General features: G+C 49.2%; 1 pseudogene; it reads right to left on the reverse strand.

Annotated features, from left to right (window-relative positions):
* Positions 1-10332, reverse strand: part of LOC147101109 (uncharacterized) — a 174190-nt pseudogene that overhangs the window by 107185 nt on the left and 56673 nt on the right.

Here is a 10332-nt window from a genome sequence, read left to right on the forward strand (position 1 = left end):
GCCAGTTTCCCTCCAAATTTCCCGCGTTGCCTTCCTTCTACAACCTGGCCTAGAATGGTAAAACTTGTCCTCTAGGGTGAGTAAAGGTCAGCCAAGACTGGGATGTGAACTTGTGTCTCCAACTGAAAACTCCTGTAGGTCCACTTGCAATCCGTCTTACTGAAAAAATGTTGAAGGCGATCCAGTAATGGCGACAACTTTTTATTCTTCATTCATGGGATGTGGGCGTCGCTGGCAAGGCTGGCATTTATTGCCAATCCCTAATTGCCCTTGAGAAGGTGGTGGTGAGCCGCCTTCTTGAACCAAGACAGTTTTTCCTAGTGGTTTGATACAACTGAGTGACTCGCAAGGCCATTTCAGAGGGCAGTTAAGAATCAACCACATTGCTGTGGGTCTGGAGTCACATATAGGCCAGACCAGGTAAGGACAGCAGATTTCCTTCCCTAACAGACATTAGTGAACCAGATGGGTGTATTACAACAATCTGATAGTTTTATGGTTAACATTACTGACACTAGCTTTTTATTCCAGATTTATTTAATTAACTGAATTCAAATTCCACAGCTGCCGTGGTGGGATTTGAACTCATGTCTCTGAATTAATTATCTGGGCTCTACTGGATTACTAGTCCAGTAACATAACCACTATGCTACCATTCCCAATAATTGGCCAATCTTGATGAATTGTAGCATGGTTGCAACATTTGAATGTTGGCTAATATGTTTGAAGGATAGCTGCTATGAATAAAAGCTGACAGTTGCTATTGAACTTTAGCTAGTAGTACTGACCATCAGTTTGTCATTGGCACCTGATTTATGCTACTTATTTAGGGTAAAATCAAATTGAAGTTGTAATATATGTGGGTAGAACAAATGAAGGACCGAGACAGGATGAGTTGCTAGTCCATGTGCTTGCTTTACTAGGCCAGAGCGAACTGAGCATGCTCATACTAAACCATGTGACAAACCATGTGATAATGCATTACAGAATAAAGATGGCATTTTCTTCATAACTTGGACAAGATCCAGGAATCACCTTATAAGGCAAGCTGGAAACACCCAGAAACAGTGAGAGCCCTTGCAACCAGATCTTTGCCTTTTTCACTGGCCCAGAGTTATTGGAGGGAAGAAGAATGAAAGGAGAGGGTAAGATCATTTTTTTTAATGGAATGGATGAATGCTCTACCAGAAACAGTGGTGGACGCAGAATCCACAATGACTTCAATGGAAATGAAAATCGGGAGAGTTGTATAACAGGTGGCTGATCTGATATTACCTGTTTTACATTATGTGCAATGGCATAGAAGACTGGCTAAAAGGGAAGTGGATAAGTATTTGCAAAAGAAAAGTTTTGAAGGCCATGGTCAGTGGAATGGATCTAAGTGGGTCGCCCTTTCAGAGAGTTGTCACAGGCGCAATGGGCCAAATGACCTTTTTTTGTGTTGTAAAAGTAAACAATTCCATAAAATTATCTGAAATGGCAATAATTTAAGTCTTGAACTTAACTTCTAGTGGGTCTGGTGATTATTGCAGATTCTGCACTCTGTCTCCTGCTAGATCACTAAAATAGTTTGTTTTATAAAGGTCTTCAAAGGAGAATTCGCTGCAATGTTAAAGTTAGTGAATTTCAGGTTTTCTTGCAACAATCCTCCTGTGCCTCTTGGCTGCTCTTTTAGAAAATCTGATGTGAGTTCTGATATGTCCTCCTTAATGGGCTGAATTCTGAGCAAGCACCTGAAGTAAAACACCCGACTACATTTGTGCCCATAATCTAGGCTGACACTCAAAGTAAAAAGAGATTTCTGTTTGTGGGATGGGCAAATTGACTTTATTTCTCTTTCATCACATATTGAAGTATTGTTTTCTGTTGACTGGCTATTTTGCACTGAAACACGCCACCTTATGGCCTAACACCCTGCCTTTACCTTAGTTAAATAATCTTGTGTCGGTCGTGGCTCAGTGAGTGGCACTCTTGCCTCTGAGTCAGAAGGTTGTGTGTTCAGGTCCCACTTCGGAGACTTGAGCACAAAAATCTAGGCTAACACTGCACTATCGGAGATGCTGTCTTTTGGCTGAGATGTTAAACCGAGGCTCTGTCTGCTGTCTCGGGTGGCACTATTTCGAAGAAGAGTAGGGGAGTTCTCCCCGGTGTCCTGGCATATTTTCTTTCATCAAACCAACATCACTAAAACAAATTATTTGGTCTTTATCACATTGCTGATTGTGGGACCTTGCTGTGCGCAAATTGGCTGCCACGTTTCCTATGTTACACTTCAAGAAGCACTTTATTGGCTGTAAAGCACTTTGGGATGTCCTGAGGTTGTGAAAGACATGTATAAATGCAAGTCTTTCTTTCTGTTTAGCTATTACATTTGCTGCCCAATATGCATTTGCTAGGGAGAAAATGTCTCCATCATGTTGCAGTATATAGATCAGAAAATTAGAACGAGGATTGAATTTATGATTAAATGATTGATCTGCGTGCCTTTTCAAATCAGTTTGAACTGCCCTTCGTTGTGTCCAACTGCACTAATAACATCATGGTCTGGAGTTTCTGCTCGGTTGCACTGGTTTTTTTCGATGCAATTCGTCCGAAATCGGCGAAACCAGCACATAAGATGGCGGAATTTTAATCGCAAATTACGTTCCGCACAACTCGAGTTTCCGCGATCTTTTACACCAGGTTAAAAAGCATCGTGCTAGAAGCTGGCCCCGCCTACAGAACTGGACCCTCCCCCCAGATCGAATTAATCACCATTGGGAGTTTCCACTAATTGCACACGTTTGAGGACCTTCGAGGAGGCGCTAAACATTAAGCTGGTTCTTTTGGGTGCAAGGACACTAATTGGCATGTTTTAAAAGCTTTTGACTATAATTTTTTTTAAACTACTAAGAAACTGACTACTGTAACCTATTACAATTAACAAATGGTTCTGTGTAATTTTTTTAAAGTCATTTTCAGTTATTTAAAATCAGGTTACTCACAGGAGATGGACTAGACACTTATTTTTTGTGTGATTAAACCTATTTTCAGCTGTATTAATCAAACTGCACCAAGTTACCACACTTAAATATATCAAGGAATATTTCATAAAACAAAATTTAGAAAAGATGACGTTCTGAAAGGCTGCCCGATTGTGCTGGTTCATGACAGATTTTGCATTCGGCGATATGCAAATGAGTTTTGGCAGAAACTTGAGTCTAAAAAACACTTTTCAAAACTTGCACAATTTGCGCCCGGATCGCCAATTGCGCCCAAAGTGGAAACTCTACCTCGACATGTTCCTCCGCCTGGGAGCAGGGAAAATATTTGGCAGTGGCACCAAATGATGTCCTGTCATGAATAAGTTGATGTTGCATCTTCTTTGTGGGGGAAGGTAAATAGAATTATTACCCAGCCTGCTTGCCACAGTCTCTGTATAAAACTACCCTCTGATGTAGGCTTTTTGGGGTAAAAATTGGATTGGGGCACTACCTTTGCTGGGGCGCTAATTTTAGCGCCCTGAAAAGGTTAGCACCCCCGCAGCCGATTTTCTCAAGTAACGCCCCGAGAGGGAGGAGGGCACTACTGGAAGCGCCCCACGTCCCTCTTGGGGCGCTGCAAGGCAATATTGCAGTGCTACATGGCGCTGCGGCACATCGCGCCGCGGTACTGCAGGCTTTCCTCCCCTTATTAAAGGGGAGGGGCCTGGAATAGCATGTCCTGGCGCCCAGCTGGGCCACCAGGGATTGGGAGTGCCGGCAAACGAGCTCGGCACTCAAGAGGAGTGCCGGGCTCACGGAGAGCAGCCGGCATCCCGCAGCAGGGGGGGGGCTTCACGGGGGCCGGGGACAGCAACGGGGGCAGGTGCGGGCAGGCAGCCAGCAACAAAAATGGCCGCCCATCACCTCCCCTTTAACTAGCGCCGCCCCGGCTGCAGGAAAGCCCCCCTGACCCTGGCGGACGTAGCATCCGCCGGTAAGTTGGGGGGGGTGGTGGCACCACCCGATATTACAGCTGGGGAGCGAGCGGGGTGCTGAACACGGCGATGACGTCATCACTGGGGGTGCAGCGCCGCGCGCCGCTAATGGTTAGCATCGCCGCTGAATTTCATGGGAGGCTTTAGTGGTGCCGTGCCCAGGCGCTAGTTGACTTGGTGGCGCAAATCAACCGAATTTAGCCCCCTTAAACTTTTAACTGTCAGGATCATGAAGCCTCAAGTAAATCATTTTAGCAGTGTGGGCAGTCCATTTAGACTAGCTCAAGGGCTCACATATGTTGATGCATAATAAGGCCAGTTTTATGTGATGTAATTGAATGTTAGCACAGCGCACATTTCCCTTGCGAAGCGCCATAAACCTGCTGATCTGCTTTCAACAAATAAGCAAAATCAGTAAAATAAGTGATTATTTGTTGTGTTGCACATTATACCTCCACTCTGATCAGCGCCCTGGCTGAATAAAGGATGGTTTAGCACTGATGTGAGTTTTTGGAATAGAAATGCATAGAATGAAAGTGAGAACCTGTCTGAAGCTACTGTTCTGTGGGGTTGAAAGAGATTGGGGAGATATAAGGGAGCATCTTTTGTGAATGCTCCCACAGCTGCGATGGAGGCTTTGAGGTCCAAATTCCAAATGCAGTCTTGGGTGGCTTCAAAGTACTTGGAGGAAACAATGATCTGTCTTTTCCATTTGCTTACTTCATGGTGGCATAGTGCACATGATGGGAATTATGTTGTTTACCTGCGTTCTGCACCATATATTATAACTGGAACCAGAAAACATTTCTAGTGTGCTGAAACCATTTTGATTTCATAATTAAATATTGATTTGGAGCAAACAGTGACTAAAAGAAATGATAAAAATGTACTGTAATGATACTGTAATCCAACCACTTCAGTCAAAAGCAGGACTTCCCAAGGCAAATTAAACTCTGTAATTACAACACATTTATATTTATACTAGTTGAGCTCTTGTGGAATGACACATGGGGAGTCAAGACAAAATACAGTATTTAAAGAAATATAGAAGAACTTAAAAAGTTATGTAACAGCTTTCACAGCCTCAGGATGTCCCAAAGTGCTTCACAGCCAATGAAGTACTTTTGAAGTGTGGCCACTGTTGTAACGTAGGAAATGCCACAGTCATTTTGCGCACAGCAAGCTCCCACAAACAGCAGTTAAATGAATGACTAAATCATCTGTTTTAGGTGTTGGCTGAGGGATTAATGTTAGCAGGTCATAAGGGAGAACTCCCTGCTCTTCTTCATAGGGTCTGAGAGAGTAGATGGGGCCTTGGTTTAATGTTTCATCCAAAACACGGTGTTGTTGAAAAATAGATTCACTCGAGTCTGTCTCAAAGTAGAAGCTCACAGTTTATTGGTCAGAGCGCTCTGGGAGAAGAGCCATAGACCCCGCGGTCAAGTGATCACCTTCTCGCCATTACAGTGGTATTGAAACTTCTTTTATACATTATAGCAAAATATTACACACAGGTGTCTCCAACCAATCATGTTCCCCAGCAACAATTCTCTTGTCCTCACCCAATCCTGTTCCATTAGCAACAAGGTATTGAAACTTCTTTTATACATTATAGCAAAATATTACACACAGGTGTCTCCAACCAATCATGTTCCCCAGCAACAATTCTCTTGTCCTCACCCAATCCTGTTCCATTAGCAACAAGGTATTGAAACTTCTTTTATACATTATAGCAAAATATTACACACAGGTGTCTTCAACCAAACACGCTCCCCCAGCAACAACTCCCCTGTCCTCACAGGATACTAGTTTGGCAACATAAAATGATATGGAACCTTCCAGAACTTTGGGCGCTTTTTAATAGTTAATTACTGATGTGCTATCAATTACTCATAAAAGACTGAGAGTTAAGAGAGTAACTAAAGGCTTTTATTAACAAAAGAATGAAGGTCTGCCTCGAGTGGTCGACCGGTCCAGAATACAAAGGGGCTGGGGAGCAGTCACCTTTATACTAGGACTTGTGGGAGGAGTCAGCCGAGGCATGTCCAGGCATGTACACAGTGGAATGCAAACAGTGGTTTACCACATTCACCCCTTGTTTAAAATTGAGTCCGGCGGGGTGAAGTGTATTAAAAGTTAGTGTATTGGAGTCTCTCCGGAGGTCTTGTCTGCCGCTGTGATCGGCGTGGCGACGGCAGGGGTAGTGGAGCTTCCGGCGTCGAGTCCCGCGTAGGCTGTGGCACAGGCGTGTTGTCCTCGTAGGTGTCGAGCGGGTCGCTGGGCCCAGGCCTGCCGTCTGCTGGGGCTGGATATCGGATCGTGGGGGGGGGGTGGTAGTGAGTAGTGGGTTACTGCGGCCCCCAAGGGTGCAAGGTCTCTTATGGAGACTGTGTCCTCCCGCCCGTCCGGGTATGCAATGTAAGCATACTGGGGGTTGGCGTGGAGGAGGTCGACCCTCTCGACCAGGGGGTCCGTTTTATGGGTCCTCACGTGCCTTCTCAGTAGGACCGGCCCTGGGGACATCAGCCATGGCGGTAGCGATGTCCCCGCTGTGGACTTCCTTGGGAAGACAAACATTTTCTCATGAGGGGTGGCGTTAGTGGCAGTGCAGAGCAGTGACTGAATAGAGTGGAGCGCATCGGGGAGCACATCCTGCCAGCGGGAGGTTGGAAGGCCCCTAGACTTTAAGGCTAGCAGGGCGGCCTTCCAAACTGTCGCATTTTCTCTTTCCACCTGTCCGTTCCCCCGGGGGTTGTAACTGGTGGCCCTGCTTGTGGCAATACCCCTAGTTAGCAGGTACTGACGGAGTTCGTCGCTCATAAACGCTGAGCCCCGGTCGCTATGGATATAGCTGGGCAGCACGGTGGCATAGTGGTTAGCACTGTTGCCTCACAGCGCCAGGAACCCGGGTTCGAATCCAGCCTCGGGTGACTGTCTGTGTGGAGTTTGCACATTCTCCCCGTGTTTGCGTGGGTTTTCTCCGGGTGCTCCGGTTTCCTCCCACAGTCCAAAGATGTGCGGGTTAGGTTGATTGGCTATGATAAATTGACCCTTAATGTTAGGGGGATTAAATACGTGGGGTTACGGGGATAGGGTGGGATATGTGTTGGTGTAGGGGTTATGGGGATCGGGTGGGATGTGTGTCGGTGCAGGCTCGATGGGCCGAAATGGCCTCTATCTGCACTGTGGGGTTTCTGGGTTTCTGTGTGAAACCGAACAGGGTGAAGAGGTCGTTCAGACATTTAATGACCGTGGCATTGGTCATGTCCGGGCAGGGGATGGCGAACGGGAAACGGGAGTACTCATCAATAATATTGAGGAAGTACACATTGCGGTCGGAGGAGGGGAGAGGCCCTTTAAAATCAACGCTCAGGCGCTCGAAGGGGCGAGTGGCTTTTATCAGGTGGGCCCTGTCTGGTCTATAAAAGTGCGGTTTGCACTCAGCGCAGACTTGGCAGTTCCTGGTCATGGTCCTGACCTCCTCAATAGAGTAAGGCAGGTTGCGGGCCTTGATGAAGTGGAAGAACCTGGTGACCCCCGGGTGGCAGAGGTCATTGTGGAGGGCCCGCAGTCTATCGATCTGCGCGCTGGCGCAGGTGCCACGCGATAGCGCATCCGGGGGTTCATTGAGCTTCCCGGGCCGGTACAAGATCTCGTAATTGTAGGTGGAAAGTTCGATTCTCCACCTCAAGATCTTGTCATTTTTGATTTTGCCCCTCTGCTTGTTGTTAAACATGAAAGCAACTGAACGTTGGTCAGTGAGCAGGGTAAATCGTTTTCCGGCCAGGTAGTGCCTCCAATGACGCACAGCCTCCACAATCGCCTGGGCCTCCTTCTCAACAGCGGAGTGTCTGGTCTCCGGGCCTTGGAGGGTTCGTGAAAAGAAGGCCACGGGTCTCCCCGCCTGATTGAGGGTAGCAGCCAGGGCAAAGTCGGACGCGTCGCTTTCCACCTGGAAGGGGATGGATTCGTCCACTGCGTGCATGGTGGCTTTGGCAATGTCTTCCTTGATACGGTGGAAGGCTAAGCGGGCCTCTGCCGTCAAGGGAAAAGAGGTGGACTTGATCAGCGGATGGGCCTTGTCCGCATAGTAGGGGACCCACTGGGCATAATAGGAGAAAAACCCTAGGCACCTCTTCAGGGCCTTGAGGCAGTGGGGCAGTGGGAGTTCCATAAGGGGACGCATCCGGTCGGGGTCGGGGCCGATGACTCCGTGTTCCACAACACAGCCAAGGATGGCGAGGCGGTTTGTGCGGAATATGCACTTCTCCTTGTTATATGTCAGGTTCAGGAATTGGGCGGTGCGGAGGAATTTTTCGAGGTTTGCGTCATGGTCCTGCAAGTCACGGCCGCAGATGGTCACATTGTCCAGATATGGGAAAGTGGCCTGCAACGCATTTTGATCTACCATCCGGTCCATCTCCCTTTGGAAGACGGAGACCCCGTTGGTGACGCCAAAGGGAACCCTAAGGAAGTGATAGAGGCGGCCGTTTGCCTCAAAGGCAGTGTACTGGCGGTCCTCAGGGCGGATGGGGAGCTGGTGGTACGCTGATTTCAGGTCAATGGTCGAGAAGACGCGGTACTGCGCGATCTGGTTGACCATATCAGCTATGCGGGGGAGTGGGTAGGCGTCCAGCAGGGTGTAGCGATTTATTGTCTGGCTGTAGTCGATGACCAGGCGCTGCTTCTCGCCGGTCTTAACGACCACAACCTGGGCTCGCCAGGGGCTGGTGCTGCCCTCAATAATCCCTTCCTTCAGGAGCCGCTCCACTTCGGTTTTAATGAAAACCCTGTCCCCGGCACTGTATCGCCTGCTCTTTGTGGCGATGGGCTTACTGTCGGGGGTGAGGTTAGCAAACAGTGGGGGGGGGGGTGACTCTGAGTGTGGAGAGGTTGCACCTGGTGCGCGGCGGGCAATTTGGGAGCTGCTGGCTGCGGACTGTGAGTGGGGGTAGGGGTCCACTGTACGCCATCGTAACACTTTTAAGGTGGCACTGAAAATCTAACCCCAGCAGGACGGCAGCACAGAGGTCGGGCAGGACCAGAAGTTTAAAATGATCGTACACGGTCCCGTCTACTACGAGTGTCACTACGCAGTAGCCGCCGATGTCCGCCGACTGGGACTCGGAGGCCATAGAAATCCGCTGGTGCGCAGGCAGGACTGGGAGAGAGCAACGCCGCACCGTGTCAGGGTGGATGAAGCTCTCCGTGCTCCCAGAGTCAAAAAGGCAGATTGTATCGTGGCCATTTACCTTAATGTCCATTGTGGAGCTGGCCAGCTGGTGCGGTCTCGCTTGGTCCAGTGTAACGGATGCCAGCGTAGGGGTCGGTGTGTCGCTGCGGGTATCAGATGAGGCGGTGTTGGGGGCCTGCTGCGTTCCGGCTGTCGTCCAAGATGGCGGCGTCCATGATCCCCATGTGGCTGGAGGCGTCCAAAATGGCTGCTGTACCGGTGGTTCGCACATGGCCGGGGAGGCCCAAGATGGCGGCCCGCATGGCCCACACGCGGCGCTGCTGGGGTTCGGGGTGGCTTTGGCCCTGCAGACATTAGCGTAGTGTCCCTTCTTCCCGCAGCCCGAGCAGATCGCGTTTTTCGCCGGGCAGCGCGCTCTGGGGTGTTTTGCCTGGCCACAGAAGTAGCATTTCTAGCCTTGGGGCACTGCTGTCTGGCCTTGGGACACTGCTGCGGTAGTTGGGCTGTGGCTGGGGTGGCACGGCGCTATGAGGCGGTCCTACCGTGTCCCAGGCTGTCATTCCCCGCGGCGTCCACGGTGCAGAGGAGTAGGCATCCATGCCCCGGTAGGCTGCATCCAGTGATAGTGCGAGTTCAGAGGCCTTGTTGAGGTCGAGGTCACTCTGCTCCAACAGTCGCTGTCGGGTGTAATTGGATCTGTGGCCCGCTACAAAAGCGTCCCGGATAAGTTCCTCTGTGTACACGGCGGCCTTTACATCCTTACAACCACAGGCCCGGCCAAGCACAGACAGTGCCTGAAGGTATTCCACGGTCGATTCCCCAGGTTGTTGTTTACGACTCCCCAGAAGGTGCCTGGCATACACTTCGTTCACTGGGCGCGTGTACTGGTCCTTGAGGAGCTTGATAGCGTCCGCGTACGAGGTCGCGTCTTGGATGACCGAGTACACTCGGTGGTTCACTTTGGAGGTCAGGACATCCAGTTTGTCCTCGTCCGATTTGATTGCTGCGGAGGCGGTCAGGAATTTTTCGAAACACTTAAGCCAGTGAGTAAACTTGGTGGATGAGTCCGCCTCCCGATGATCTAAGTCCAGGCATGCTGGTGTGAGGATCTTCTCCATTATAAAAATTTTGTTAATAAAATTGATGCGCTATCAATTACTCATAAAAGACTGAGAGTTAA

This window comes from Somniosus microcephalus, chromosome 24 (genome assembly GCF_052327205.1).
Source record: "Somniosus microcephalus isolate GS21.2 chromosome 24, FLI_Smic_1.0, whole genome shotgun sequence".
In the NCBI taxonomy this organism is placed as follows: Eukaryota; Metazoa; Chordata; class Chondrichthyes; order Squaliformes; family Somniosidae; genus Somniosus; species Somniosus microcephalus.